The sequence below is a fragment of the Bombus vancouverensis genome, chromosome 12, assembly GCF_051014615.1.
Source record: "Bombus vancouverensis nearcticus chromosome 12, iyBomVanc1_principal, whole genome shotgun sequence".
In the NCBI taxonomy this organism is placed as follows: Eukaryota; Metazoa; Arthropoda; class Insecta; order Hymenoptera; family Apidae; genus Bombus; species Bombus vancouverensis.
This window is the reverse complement of record NC_134922.1, coordinates 4,559,049-4,575,336: the sequence shown is the minus strand read 5'-3', so window position 1 is coordinate 4,575,336 and position 16,288 is coordinate 4,559,049. Positions and strand designations below refer to the sequence as shown.

Genomic DNA, 16,288 nt, shown 5'->3' with positions numbered 1-16,288 from the left:
TGATGAACCGTATTTAGCTAATTACGGCTTTGTACGCGGATAACAACAAGATTATTTATTGAATCAATTTTTCGCCTATTTACAGCTAAAACGATACCGAAACCGGTACGGTGGACAAAGCATTGTCTTATCAATTTTCTCGCAGCAGCCATGTAACGTTGCATTCAGGACCAAATTCATAATCTGATTACGGTGTACTATAGGTTAGAGTTTCAACTTTGCGCTTAATTAGCGAGCGATGGGTGGCGGTTGCCTGGCAGTGTCCACGGTTATCAGTCGATGAATGTTTAACTTGGTCATAAAACCGAAGTTTTTGCTGTTAATTAATTCAGACAAAGCTGAAAATTCAATTATAATTTTATATTAGACCGTGCGCGTGTATCAATTATTTGGGAGCAAACGTTGCTCGGTGGAAGCAGCAACAGGCGTGTAGACGGGCAAGCGGCAAGGCTTTCGCCACGCTAGAAAATAGGGGATGCATAAATTTCACTTCAAATTAATTCGAAACTAATTTAATATGGTTAAGTTAACGTGGATTACAATACTAAGTCAACAATAATACCGAGCATAATACGAAATCCGACTCAGTAACAGCCTGACTCATCGCTGCTCGCTATCTTTTATCCTTTATATCGATATTAAATTTTTATTTAGACAATCGGAAGAAGATTACTAAAATTAAGAAGCTGAGACAATCTTTTTCGCTGGAAATCAATATTCTTTCGTTCGGTTACAGAGTTAAGAAGCACACTGAATACTTAAAATTAGTCATCGCGATAAACCAATCGCCCTATCGTTAAGCATGATAAGAAGTTGCTGTCAAAAAGTCAAAGAATATACGGAAAGATTCATTGGATTCGTTGGCAGAGTGGAAAGTGATATAACGCGGTTTAACGTTCACGTTTTCGATATATTTCGTAATTCGTGCGTCGAGGCAATAGCAGAGGTTCCTCTCGGAAAACTATAGGAAGAGAGAGCTTAAGGCGAATCCGCAATACACTCCATAACCTTGAGCGTCATAGTTTCGATGTTGTTCGGTGAAGAAGCGGTGCATGTTGAGAATTCTCGTTTGTTGAGAAGCTGGTGCGGTACAGATTTCTGTTTAGATGGAAGGTGGAGGGCAATGGGAAGAAGAGGGTAGAAATGAACGAAGAGAAGGGTAGCTCTTTGACTGCCGACAGTACCTACTTTGAAATTATACAGCGTTTATGCCCTTATTAATGCGAGTCCTAGCAGATATAGCCGGAGATCGAGGAGGTTGAGTTATGATTCAGCCCTGCTCGTTCCTTGGTCGCTTTTGAGCCAACACCGCCATAATGCCCCGTGATTAATCCCTCGGGGTACGGGCTGGCAGTACCAGCGGTGCATCTCACCACCTTCAGCACCCTCTTTCTGCAAAACCCCTCTTACCTCGCCTTGTGCCCTTCTCCTTCTCTCTTTTTCGCTTCCTACCGAGCCAACACCCTCCCATTCTGCACCTCGCCGCCCACCTATCTAACATGTACCTTTGTGGTAGCACCCTCGACGCAGATCAGTATTTCAGCAGGCGTCCGGAATTTTAATACGCGGTTTTACCACCGTGAGAGGCGTCATCCTCGTCCTTGCCACGCTCACGTTAGAATTTATACACGGCCTCGCGCCGCGGGTGATCCGTAATTAGCCGTTGTGCGAGCACCTCGCACACAGATGCATTCTTCTTTTTCCCCGATTTCCACGGCCTGATTCTCTCTCTTGCTCTGCCTGCTTCTGGCTGTTGTTGCCGAGCTACCTGGCTTTTGCACAGCGCCCCGGCTGGCACGCTTATACGAAGGTTGATTTCTTTGATGTCGAGTGCCCGTGGCAGGTGATCGAGGGGAACGTCTGCGTTCGAGGGTTTCTTTTGCGGTTCTCCTTCTTACTCGTCCGCTCGTCTGAGTTAAAGCACTCTTTCCGAGAATTATCTTGGTGTTTCATCAACGTTGCTTCGTTGGCTATCGAGATCGTTGTTATTTGTTACCTTGCGTACCGAAAGTATCTATCGAAGTTTTCTCGTTAAATAGGTTTCGTATCGAACAAGTGTACTTACGCGAAAACATTTGTGACGAGAACGATCGAAAACAGGTCAAGCTTCTTAATACGTTTGTTATACGTTCGTTTATTTGGCAAAGATACAGATATTTCAAAAGAGATTCTCGAGAAAGTCACTAATTGCGAAACTTCTTGATTCGGACATTGTTTCAATGCGAGAATAATAATATGATAAAATACGAGTGATTTTTAAACGTATCAAAGTTAACAATTAAAATTAAAAGGAGCAAAAATCATACGATTCAAAGCAATTTAAAACTTGTAGCAATAATCTGCTCGGAATAGTATAAAGTATATCTCTGATAACGCAATTTCATTCGAGTTGATATCTCAATTAGTTTCCAGGATATAAAACTTGCAAGCACGACGTTCCAATGCACGCGCGAAGTAGTGAACGAAGTCACGGAGTGTCGTGACTTACATTGTCACCTGGAAATGCATACATCGCCTAGTAGTGGTAGTAGGAAAAAAAACGCTGACTCAACATTTGTCACTGACCACTGCACATGTGACAAGCGTGGGATAGATCAGAGACGCGCCCGAGTATATGCCACGAGGATAGAAGAGTAAAGTCTTAAAAATTATGATGCACTTTGATCGACGATATCTCGAGAATCGAAAGTCGTATCGACATGGATCTAAAAGCATAACGAAAGAATAACTTCACCTTTATTGTTGGTCTTAGTTTTATCGAAAAATCACTAATATCTCTAAAATGTTATTTAGTTGAAGTTCGAGTAGTTTCAACCCACGAAGGACCAACTTTGCCTTAACATTTAATTTGCGATTTCTTCACTGATTTTACATTAACAATTATGCTTGCTTCGTCATCGTGATTATGAAAGGGAATTCCAAGGATTTGTTTAATATTCTTTCCATTGCTAGATCGTATTTTATGTAGGTTTAATGAACTTTCTGAATAAATGTGCGTAACAACAATGGATATTGTTTATAATTACTTGACTAACCGAGCCGAACGACGAACAAGATAATGATCATCATACTTTGATTTATGCGAAGGTATTGCACAAGGGAACTAAGACGGAACAAAGGAAATTGGATACACGTAATCCGAGTAGCATTTTGTTGCGATTGTTCTGCGCAAGGTATTTGTTTAACAAGATCCAAGGTAAAATCCTGATGGTCTGGAAGGTCCTGTGTTCACGGAACGCACACGTATGGGCAGACAGATTCGTTAGCAGTTAGTAGACTCCGTAATTGTTAGCACGTCTGGAGTTACGGTTTAGATGGCACAACGTTACATGATGGGTGATTAAAGACTTGATAGAGTAGACGAGCATTGGTTAAGTGTAAATTCTCTCTCATCGGCTCATCTTGCACGATATATCGTGTTCGGTTTCCTCGTCTTCCTTCGACCTTTGCTCCCTTCATTTTTTTCTTTCTACGTCAACAGATCTTCCCGAAAGAAAAATGAAAATGAGATTGTACGCGATTTCCATTCGACCTAATGAAACGAACTTGCTTAATGCGATTTATTATCGAAATACGTAACGATAAACGATGTAAATCTTATACGTAAAGTTTGCGAGAAGTTGTTCCGGTAATTTGGAGAGAGTTCCTCGAGATAGTCTTTGATTACGAAACTTTTGCTCTTGTTTAAGACTTGCAAGATTTTCTGAAAATTTAGTAATTTGGGCTTGGCATCGACGAGGGAATAATAGAATGATTACATAATGAAGCGAGAGAAAGGAAAGAGAAGGAAACGGGACAGGACGCGTTGAAAATGGAAAATCTGCCTGGCCACGGATTCCTAGAGTCGCGCCATATATTTATACGCAGGAATTAATTCGGCGCCGGGACGAATTAACTTTCTATGGCGTTCTGCCAGCCTCCAAGTCTGTTGATCCGACGGAATTTAAATACCATTCGATGTAATTGAAGCGTCCTCGACTCAGCCACCATTATCTGTACGTTCCGTGTGCTCGATCTCTGGGGAAAAATTGTCTTATTCGGAGAAAACAGATTCGCCCTGGGAACTGGCTAACGCAAAGAAAACGTTCGTGACTTTCGAGTTGACTACTCGAAAGATGTTCAATCAACTTAATACCAGCGTTCAGGGACGAATATCTTAAGTCCTTTGCAACGTAGAGCGTATTATATCAGACTTTACTTTTCTGCCAATTTCCTACAACTGTTACTTTGCAAAATGTCCAATCTGTTCATCGAAAGTTGCTTTTTCCCCCTGGTCTAGACAAAACTGTACTCGACAGTAAATATCGTTAATTGCAAGTTTGGCGAATCGTTAGCCAACTAGAGAGAGGCACTCCATCTCGAAGCTGTGAAATTTATCGTGCGGAATATTGTCACGGTCTAGCGTGTAACCGCGTTAGAATAATTTTCCACGGGAACATTTCGAGGGAAGAGGGACTATTGTTATTCCCGCGATGCTCCCTGCTATAATATACCGTTTACGTAGAACGTCAGACCGGGCTGATAGATTCCTGTGAACAAGCAACATCACCCGTTGCGATTCATAGCCGCGCATCCTGAATCGAATATCATTGTGCTACGTCATTAACACTGCGTTACGAGACATACAGCAATTAGATAGACTCTCTCTCTGATCGATTGTACTTGTAACCAAATCTCTCGACGGACAAAAGCACGACTTGCTACACGATAATGCACTATCGTGCTATTGCACCACGTTTCCTCGTCTATGCTCGTACCATTTCTCCAAACCTGGGCTGCGTTGATTAATTAGTCGAAGAATTTCTATCATTTTACTTCTGCAAGAATGAAAGTATTACGAAGATGGAAAGTATCTTTGAAAGCAAACTAAAATTCTTATTAGATATATTAGATGAGCGAGAGTAGAATGCAACGCGATACAACGCAACGTGAACCAATTTAAGCGGTCGGCCCATTCGCGTATATCGATCACTTGAAACTCAATCATTCGCGATGAACGATCGTCTAAAATTCCCCTTTCCTTTACTTTTTTCCATTTCATTGTACGATAAAAGAAGAAAGAAATATCCGTTTTATTTTTTAAATTGTTGAGGTATATATACGTTTTGGATTCTCCTCGGGTCTCTACCAGATATTCCACGATCTTCGTTCTCAGGGATATTTGTACTTACACCGGCACCATTGTCGGTGCACTTTGACCCTCGTTCACTCAAAAGCCTGAAGTAGATTTCCGCGGGGAAAAAAGTCGCATTTTTTCCGACGGTAATGCGCCAGTTTTCGAAACGAGATTTACCAGTGGAAACTTTTCGTTTTGGATAAGACAGGATTTATCGCTAGGCATCCAGCATGCGAATGCGCTCCAGCTCTGACAAAATCGGCTGCTCCGCGATGAAGTATAGTTTTCAGTCTCGTGATCTTAAGGTCGACGAGCTTCCCAGAAAACGACCAAATTTTGTGACAAATTTTGCTCAAAATTTTCCGTCCTTAAATATCGAATTTGCGTTGCCTGCTTTTGCAGACATTCGGACTAATAAAATAAGAACGAGTACCGAATATCAAATAAAAAGCGAAATACCGAAATATCGAGGTTTTACGGGCGTTTCCAATTGTTAATCACGAATTTCGTACGTGTAGGCAAGAGAGAGAGGACGAGAGAGAGAGAGAGAGAGTAGAATGGCAAGGAAACGGTGGAATAATTGAAACGGTATGCGAAATTGCTTGTTCGCGCAAACGAACGGAACAAAGCAGAGAGATGATGTTATAAAATATTGAAAAGAAGGCAGGTGAGGGTTTTCGGTGTCGTTTGGCGCGTTGTTTGTCTTATCGCAAAACAATCACCGAATCGCCGGTATTATCCCGACGCGATCGCTGCGGTGAAAAGCAAATTGCTAGGCACGAAATTGATTTCCCTCTATTGAATTGCTCTGTCCTGCAGTTCTGTTGAAATCTTGCAGCTGTGTGTGTGTGTGCGTGCGTGTGCGTGCGTGTGCGTGCATGTGCGCGCGTGTAACTGAAATGCAAGTGACGGACCCATGGAAAAAAATCCGTCGGGACAATGGAGGCTATCTTAACCGCGCGCAACCATCACCCTTCTCCGCTTTTTCAACTAAACTTCATGTTCGACGTTTGACTGTCAGCCATTCTTTCGTGTTTACAGTTATATAACTGGCCATCCTTTCACGGATCATACCGCCAACGATTCTATATGCCTTTCACACTTTCGGTGATTTATTCGACAGATGGAATGTACGGCAGGAATTTTTCCAGAGAATAAAGCAACGGGATTTTTAAACGTTCGAAAGAAACAATGTTGTCGTTTACATTGATTTTATCACACGCTTCTTCGGTGGTTAAGCAATATCAATTTACAGCAGAAGCATTTGAAATATAGGAAGTTCATTTCTCTACGTTGCAATTTACTTATTCTCTTAAATTCACTTGACCATCGTAGGAAAGCTTTTACCCGCGCGTCTAAAATTCATAGACAAGGCCTCGCGTCATCTTGCCGCTTCCGATCGCATCGTGAAAGCCCAATAGGTCGAATGCTTCGTGTTTCGACATCGAAGGAAGTGCGTCGTATTTCAGCTGCAGCAATTTACCGGCGATTTATAACCATTGACGAAAAGTCATGGACGTAGAAAAGTTAGGGTATATAGACACGCGTAAAAGTATCGATATACGAAGTGTATCGGATCGTAGAACGGTGTATGGGCTTTCCAGAAGAAAATAAGGGGACAGTGTAAAGTAGAAAGTTTACGCGTTGCCTGATACCGTTGCACTTGAGTTCTATGTGGTTATACAACGACGATATGGCATCGAGGTGCGCGAGAAAATTATAGGAGAACGTTTACGCAAATATGCTTCTCGTACGTTGTCACTGCGGAGGATTAAGCTATGCCAAAATTAAATAAAATTATTAATATTTATATGTACTATTTTCTAAATTGCTGTTGGTTAGTAATGAAGTCGCTCAAGAGCAAAAATTCCTGTCATCTCTATTTTTATCTATTGTTATCTATCGTTATATACTATTAGTATTTACCAAAATACACAATTGGTTTAAGTTTTCAGAAGCAAAATGATTAACCTCGATGGACGTATGATTCTGTGTGTTTTTATGTAGCTCGGTTAGTGATCGGTAAAGTAGTAATCCTAAAAGTATAATCTAAAATATTATCTTAGAAAGATAATAATAGAAGAAAATTGTTATATTATAATATAGCGTTAAATGAATAGAAGAAGGTGCTTAAATTCTATATGACAAATTAACGTAGAATGATTCGTCTGTAATAAATCGTTTCGTGGAAATAATGATATTAATTCCTTCTCCTGTTTCAGAAATCGGCAAGTGCGGCTGCCACATCCAACTTCTGCAACCCGTAAGTTTGCCACGATATACTACCAAAATATAATTGACACTATACGGTCCGCTTACGCTCGGATATCAAGCAAAGACAGATTATAAATCACGAGACCTTTAGCTTCGTGCTAATGTACGCTTTTACGATCGGCTCATTGCCACAAAGTGCGTCATAAAGAAGCTAATAAAGTCCATCCGTGCTGGATGCTATCTTTATGAATTCGTGCCAGCCAGCTTCGCGCTTGTTTCGTTTTGTCCCTAGTCGTTGTTCCTTTTGTCAGCTCAACGATGTACTTCAAATTTATTCGACTAGAAATTCAGGTAAATTTATTCATGTTTCTTCAACCTGTTGGCCGAGTCATCCCTTAATTATTTAAAAGTTCCATAAAGATATGATATTGATTTCACGTTGGTCCTGGATTTTAGTAAAAATTTTAATATAATTGACCAAAGCGTAAAAAGATAGTAGATTGCTGAATAAATTATCGCGTGAACTCGTCTCAATTAACAGGTTGAAAATTAATCGATAGGAATACAGATTAACTCTCGATTTCAAAATTGTTAAAATCGGCAAAGGTATCTTCGAACAAAAATGTTCGAACAAAATATCGCGTAACTGAAAATACTCTCAGGGGAGCGGATAAAAGAATTAGGAAAAAAATCACGAAAAAGAAAGATGCAAGCAAAAAATAGTTTCGCGTCTAGGGATTACCGAGCTTTTGGAAATATTTGTATAACCCAATTTACAGGACAGACAGGTGCCGGTAAGAATTTTCACCGGTGTATTTTTTAAAGCAAACACGGGCCGTTGGTCGTTAACTGAAAAATCCGGACAAAAGCGGGACGTTTAAAACAATTACGCGGCGAGAGATTGACGAAATTTTTGCCGCATTTCCTTGCCGCGCGTAAAACTTTTCGCATTAATAATCGCACGGAATCATTGTCCGGCCGCGAAACGAATGGGGAGATTTTTGTACAAGCCAGAGGATAAAAAGGGACGTTTGACTAGGTGACCTCCATCGGGTTTTTGTCGCGTATGTTTGCCTCCGTTCAACGTCGACGCCTGCAAAAAGATCGTTAGCGGGATCTAGAAATGGTATACCGATGTGGCTTATCGATTCTAATTTACCGGAAAGTCATTATCGCGCTAAAAAGTTGCTATTCCATTCCATAATGTTGCCTTGGAATTCCTGTCGGACCCAATTTTCAGTTATCTGTTCTAGTCGTCCTAAATTCGCAACGAATTTCCAGGTAATTTCAAGTTTGAATCATACTATGATTATGTATTTCCTTGGACATTCCTCTCAACGTGAAAACCATAAATACGTATATAGGATGAAAACGTATTGCCATAGCCATCGAATTTCTTGAAAGAATAGATTTGAATTATTCAAACATAGCAAAATTTTCTAATTTGAAATGTAACGAACGTAAATTCCAATTGTGCCATTTTATAACGCAAACGTAACTATATCTGCCACAGTGGAAACCCCGTTAGCCTAATCTTCGCTCTAATCGGCGAAACAATTTCGACTTTATCTCTCGGCCATGGATTGCAACACGGCTGAATACGCATATTAGCGATTATTCGCGTCGATCGCGCGACAACGATGCCCGCGTAACCGATAAACGTTAATAAACCTCGTATAACTATATTGGGCGACGTGTAATTCCCGATTCAATCGGCGGAATCGTCTCTCCATGACCGTGAAGAACGTCGCCGTGGAAACGATCGTAATTTGATGTCTGCCCCGAGAAAACCCGTGATTATTCTAATGCATCGAACTAGGCAAGAAAGGATCGACTTGTATCGGATCGACTTAATATTCATCGTCGAGCGCCTTACAAATTGTATTCTCAATTTTCATGAGCCTGTCCTCCTTCCAAAGTGATTTGGTCGTCGCGTCGCGCATCCGTGGGTTAAAAAGCGAAAAGTCAGCTGGAAGTTGTAACGATCTAGTTGTGTAGGAGGCTGGAAATAAGGAGAGGGAGGGAAGAAGATGACTTTTTATCGAGACAGCCAGGTCGTACGATGGACCGATTATAGGGTGGAAGTATCGAGTGGACCATTAAATCGTAGCCGGAGCAATTACATCCGATCTACTCGCGTCTGATGATGTTGATTTAAGCCACGCTCTCAGTGAGATCGTCAAAGATGCCGTTTATTATTCGCAATAGTCGATTAGTGGAGAAATAGCGCGACACAGCCAGCGCTTTATCGAGCGTTCTCGAGTGCTTTAAGAAATCGAACGGAGGACTTTGAAGATTGAACGCCGAAAGAGGCGCGCTATTAGCAAGCACAGGGTACGCTGTTGCGACACACCGTGTCTAGCTTGTTTGGAATTTAAACGAGTAACTCGAGTCGGCTGGTTCAGGCAGAAGAGGCCAGACAGATTCGAGAGCGTACAATTAATTAATTTTTTCTCTGATAAAGTTTGTAACGTTTATCGAGAGAGAATTTATAACGAAATATGAACGGTGCAAAATATCGGAGGCATGTCTTATCTCTTCGTAGAATTTTGGCTATCTAATTTAAGTATTTGACAGAAGCATCCATTTCTACTTGAATTACTCCATTCGAGACATTGGTAAAGGATAGGATTTAATTACATAATAGAACAATAATTTAATAACGAAGAAAGTTCGTTTTAATTGAAAAATTCGTACTGTTTGCTGCTTGTTATTAATGTCTTTGAAGGAAGGGAAAGGGGAAGGAAAGGGACAGTTTAATTACTCAGAGGTTCTAGTCGAAATTCACGAAGAACGTACGAAGCGATTCGAAAAAAGCGAAGCTTAAATATTTAATAAAAAAAGGAAGTCAGAAACGCAGTCTCATCTCAGACTCCTTTTCTCCTGGCTCTTCGACTCTTTAATCAATGAGCACCGAGAAAACTTCCGTAATTCTTCCTGTTCTCGCTGCATTTCTCTTCTCTTTCCTGCAACGATATACTGAAAAAGATATTTACCCGTCCTAACAAAGTTCATTAAAAACAGAACCACGGCCCAAGAACTCGGAAATTACTTACTGATTCGGAATTCAATTTCGAGGAACGCTGGAGAACTATTTCCCACTCGTAATCAGCTGATTCTTTGCACCCGCCGCTAATGACTAAAGCGTTAACGAATGAAGAATATGAAGAAACACGTGCACGGCTGAAATGGTGAGCGCAAATTCGCCCGTTCGAAGTGAAACTGTTCTCGAACAACTCTCAGAGCCCGAGAAGGTCTCGTTAAAAAGTACTCAGAAGTGTATCAGTTATCGAAAACGCCTCGACCAGGTTGAATGGGTCGGTGACACCCGAGAAATCACTTTCATGAACGAGAATCCTTAAGGTCGCGTTTAGAAGGGGAGAGAAAGAGGAACGAGAAAAAAGGAGAAAGAGAGAAATAGATAGATAGATAAATAGATAGATAGAGAGAGAGAGAGAGAGAGAGAGGGAGAGAGAGAGAATGAGAGAGATAGAGAGAGAGAGAGAGAGAGAGAGAGAGCATACGGACAGGAAGGTCGGCCATCCTGCGGCAACTCGTTCCCTTCGAAATTCTCGACGAAATATCGACGCGATTCCGATAACTTATGACGGCTGCTGCTTCCAGTTCCACCACTTCTATGGTGATTGCCTTTTGTTACGGCTGAATAGCGTCCGTTGGTGCTCGAGTCCTGGCCTGTGCCGTTCCATGAGGTTCCTTGCACTCGTTCCCTTCGTATCGGGAGAAAATGGAGTTCCTTTCTACGGGACTCTTTCGAGGGACAACTTCTTTTCGACTGAAACTGACCACAGCGCAGCTGAGTAGGCAGGGAGACCCGAAGGACCATGTACCACGGTCGTCGAAGAAAAGGGAGTGGAAAGTGGGTTTTCACTTCAAAGATCGTTCGGAAGTAGGGGAAATTATTGGAGGATAAAGTTTTAGGCCCTTTGCCCTCTGGCGAACAGATTGCAGGTTTAGCCGTTCCACTGTTATTTTTATTCTATGAAAATCACTGCAGGCTGTCGTGTACAGTAACCACTCGATCTTCATTCGTTCTTTTATTGAATCGAGCGGAGAAGTTGTTGCGTTTTTACCGTATTAGATATCGCCATGTTATATTTACAGGATTATCGATATTTCCACGAGTTTTTTGATTGCTTCTTTGTAGAAGCTTCGTTGTTTGATCGTGAAATAACCCCGCCAGAGGAGTATATACACCTTATCTATACAAATCGCTATTATCACAAACGAAACGCAAATAAAATCGAAGATATCAATTTAATCGTCGATCGAACGAGGGCAACCGATATTCGTCAGGAAAACCACTATGTACTGCTCGCGTTTCGAACAATCGTTTCACCTTCGATACCAGTCCGTTGTTACCATTTTTACAGGAATATTTTGATATTTTGCGCTGCAAGTTTCAACTTGGAAAACATTCGCTGATACGCGGTACAACGTTGGCAGGAAAAATTCTCTGTAAAAATATGGCCTGAGATAGAAGCCGGATCGGTAGGGAAATATGTAGGAAGGAAGATTCGATCGATCGACGGCCCATTTAATTTTCAGATTCTATTTTTAAATGGCAGTCGCGTTTGGGTTTTCTCTGCTCGCCGTATCTACGAGGATGGCTAGCATCGGCGGTGGAAAAGGGGGTGGACAGCATTCCTTTCTATGCGTAACAAAATTAAATTCTCTGACGACGGATTGGTAACCGCCGCATTCTTCTGCGTGCGGAAAAACTAATTGCACCGGTTCATCTTCAATGAATTTTCCCTGGCCATTATTCAACTCGGGAACATTGCCACACCGCCGTTGAAAAAACAAATACGTCGTGTGTCATTTTGCGAGAGGGTAGCCGCGTTTCCGCGGAAAGAACGAACGTTGATTGACCGTTCTTGTGGACTCGTAAATTTTTATAATTCGTTCGTTTAATTTTTTCTTTTGTAAACGCCCACGTGTGTTCGTGACTTGTTGATACTGAGCCGACTCGATTGCTCGAATTTATCGTTCGTTCGTATCGATATTGTTGCCTCGCTTTTATATCGCAGACACTGGAACTGCCTTTTCCCTATTCGTTGACAATCGCTAATACTTTCGGCTAATTTTTGGTGCAAGCGACCTGAAATTTGTGATCGATCGCACCTCTAAGGCTAGATGAATTTAATGATTTTTCTATCGGTGAATGATTTTATTCGTCGTTTTATTTTTCGTTTCGTTTCATTATAAAACGTATGACGATCAGAGTCGAAGTCGAAACTCATAGCCATTTCAAATTATCCGGTTCTCACCTAACGCATAACATAACTCGTTAAAAATGTGGACAACACTAGAGTTTTCTATCGTTGTACGACAATATTTTACTCGTTAAGAGTTTACCCGTCGCAGTTGGAAGTTGTACGAACGCTTTCGTTGTTTTGCAACTCGATGCTTTAGCGAGGCGTGCCGCTACGATTCAAACGAGACAGTTTATCGAGACTAGTTTGCATGCTTTTTACAGTTTCAAGTATTGCGCGAATTTAATTATTTTCGCTCCTCCAGTCCCATCGTGCGTTTGGATACTGCCATAATTGTCTAAAAATCTAGGAAAAGTGACGATCATTACGTTATGAAATCTCCCGGCGTAATATTCGCTTCCTGTGATCGAAACAGAACTGGTTGTCCAGATAAATAGGCAAACGTAATCGTAAATGTACGTGTTGATGTTATCATGAATTTGTCCTGTAGTTCATCGAAAAGCAAGCAAGAGTAGAAAGACGAATAGTAATTAATTCGTATGGTTTATCGGCCGATTAAATATTCACATGACTGTAGAAATGCATAGAGTCGCTCAGGCACCTGTCAAAAATTGTAACTTTCTTCTTAGTGCAATCAGTGCATTGTTTCTTCAGCGATAAATATTTCTAACAAATTTGTAATTATCTATGTTGTCTATGATTTGTAAAATCTTACCAATCACATCGATAGTTTTGATTAAAAGTCACTCAAGGTATATCATCGCGTATATGAAAGATTGGACAAATTGAGCTATTAATAAATCATAGTAAATAAGGATAGGGACGATTGGGTCCGGTGAATTATATCTATTTAGAGAACGATGATTTATTTTCGGTACGCGACAGGCTGTTCGTGCAGAGGGTTAAAATACAAGGTTCACCGGCAGCGCAAATTAACGGTATAAGGCAGGTTTATGTTGCCATTGATCGTCAGTTTAATACCACCGACATTTTTTTTACCGTTCACACGTAAAAATCCCTTAAAATGTTACCAGCAGAAAATTGCTGTTTTCCAGTTTTAATAACGGTATAGGTTTCGCGTACGGCACGACAAATAATTTCATAAATTGCACTGCTCTTTACCGGTATCGCTGGTCCCATGCCGGGTGCGAGGAACTGCTTAAATTTCGGTATTAAAATGTTAACTCTATATTATTTAGTACCACCTTTTTCCACCTTTATTTTTTCAAGATGAAATATTGCACAATGCTCGATAGAAGGGCAGTTAATTGTTAGTTTAAAATAACGCAAACAGCGAAAGTAATCTTTTATTTTAAAATAAGAAGATTATTAAATTAATTTCGATAGAAAGTGGACGAAGTACGCAAGACGAGATACCTTATTTTGCAGACTTTTTTAAATTTCTTTACGAACTTCGTCCATCGCTTAGGAAAGGAACAGGTCGGAAAGAACTATTTAAAAAAATAACGATCAGAGATGTCTTAGACCCCATAAATTGTAAATTTTAACAATTCAAGAGGCAAACAGTGGCGAGTAGAAAACGGTCATCCGAAAAGTGGATTTCATTGTATCCAGAAAATAACCGCGAGAAATTTCGCGTTTAGCCAAAGAAGAAAAGATTTCCGCTTATTCTCCGCGGGGATCTTAAGAAAAGCTGCGAACATTTCTGCGCAACTTCCCTGACAAACTTACCCTACCCCTTTTCAAAGGCGCCTCTAAGTTTCCTTTCGTAAAGTTTTACCTTGACCCAGCAGCCGTAGCAGGCCTGGATGAAGTGCAGTGAGAATGTGCGCAACTGGTTGGCTGACAACTTTCCCGACACGTGAGAATTGCAGATGCTGCCTCGCTCTTGCTTTTAAATGTCTCTGGGAAGCTGTTAGACGCCGCGTCGTGCTCGTTTCTTCTTTGCTTGCTCATCTTCGTCTTTTCTCTGTAGTTTCTTTTTCCTCCTCCTTTTGCCTTATTTTTTTTTCTTCACGCTCGAGGCATCAGCGGGCAATGTTGAAGTTGCCAACACTGGATGAGCAACGTGTTTCGTCTCGTTGGTAGACTCGTAGAGTGAAACTGATTTTTTAGTAACTCTCACCGAATCTGTCACATTGCTCACGTGACGAAAGGCGAAATTAGATTTTTCGAAGCTTCTAAAAGGTTGACAGTTAGAAAGCTTGATCTCGTGAAAATTATTCTTCCGTAAGAATCAATCTATTCTTCGTAATTATTACTCTGCACGGAATTTTATATAACTTGCTGCACGAAATACTGTAACGATTGCTGCAAAAGTAATGGTATAAAACTGAAAATGGTATAACGATAAACAAATAAAACGAAACACGAAAGATATAAATCCTAGGAAGGTACATTACCTTTGAGGCAATCTTGCTATTAGCTTTCCGAACAAACCGATAATACAACGCGAGACAAAGCACGTTTGTTTCTCACGAACCGTGACAAAATCTCGTTCAGTTGCTTATGCGATACTCTAACAGTTTGCATCCGATCGATATCGCTAGTAACGTCATTATACAGGTCTTGTCAAAGTGTACGCACGATTTCGGTGCAACATTATCGCGTTTGGCGGCCGATAGGTATAGCCAGACTGAAATTTTTACCAGGCTTGCCGGATGCCCGGTCCGGGAGCAAATATAATTTTACACCCGTAGGATATGGCGAAGCAGCGATGCTGAACAAAACGGATTTGAAAAAATAAAAAATTCACTCTGCCCTTCCGTGGAACGATTTTCGGTGTGATTCGGTGACAGAGAATCGGTTGTTTAAATCGAATAATTTTGTTTGCCGGCCGCTCGAATTGCGGTCGTTTGTCACGTTTGTCATATAGAAAATTCTTGCTCGCGCTTCGTTGCTTGATGAAACGATCCGAACGTTTCAGATATTTAAATGATTCTTTATTCAAACGTATTCTTCTTGTTTTATCAGTCGGGGGGGAAAAATCCTCGGGGAAAAATTTCGGGAACGAAATTTTTGCTACGAAACTTCAAATAGATCCAGAACCAGCATCTCTTTTTTTAAGTTACAACGCCTGTGTGTTGTTAACTATAATTATCTAAAAACTATTACATAAGATGGAATATTATCGTGGCTTCTGTTGACAGGAAACGAGACTTAAATACTTTTCAAATTGTACCAATGTATCAGAAATTTACCTAATTGAGTGACAGGCGACGTTGGCAGTGTCGCTTGTTGTCGAGTCAACTGTCCGAGCGGTGTCATTTAAATAATTACCGTGGCATATTCATCGAATTAATAATGAGTAACTTCAACCGTGTTTAACAGCTTTCATGCGGATTTCTCCCTTGCATCTATAGAAATTCCGTAACAGGATTTCCAACGTTCTATCAAAACATTTTCCTAATCGATGAGATAAATTCTGATCCTTCTATAAATAATGAATCACTGTTATTCGGTAGATACGTGTTCGGTAGATACGTACGGATGAACGTGTCGGAACGTTCCAAATATCGCGAAAATCTAGCGCGTTTCGTTTGATAAATATTCCTTTATTACTTATTTTCTGAAGCGACGCCTTTTGCCGGCATCTATGAAAATATCACAAGTTCTTCATCGCGGAACACACACCCACTCGCCAAATTGAACGCGTCATTTAATCCACGCAACGCGTTAAAGGCAGATCCGCAGCTTATGTAGATAGGTGATAAAGTAATTAAACATCGCATTCTATCATCGAAGCAGTAAGCTTCGTTTCTGT

The 16,288-nt window shown here is 40.8% G+C and overlaps 1 protein-coding gene across 6 annotated transcripts in view; it reads left to right on the top strand.

Annotated features, from left to right (window-relative positions):
- Positions 1-16,288, top strand: part of LOC117160816 (uncharacterized) — a 246,742-nt gene that overhangs the window by 74,559 nt on the left and 155,895 nt on the right. For all 6 annotated transcript variants that reach the window (XM_033341844.2, XM_076623190.1, XM_076623192.1 and 3 more), the window contains one exon: positions 7,339-7,379. The gene's annotated coding sequence lies outside the window, so the exon portion shown is untranslated. The remainder of the gene's footprint in view (positions 1-7,338; positions 7,380-16,288) is intronic.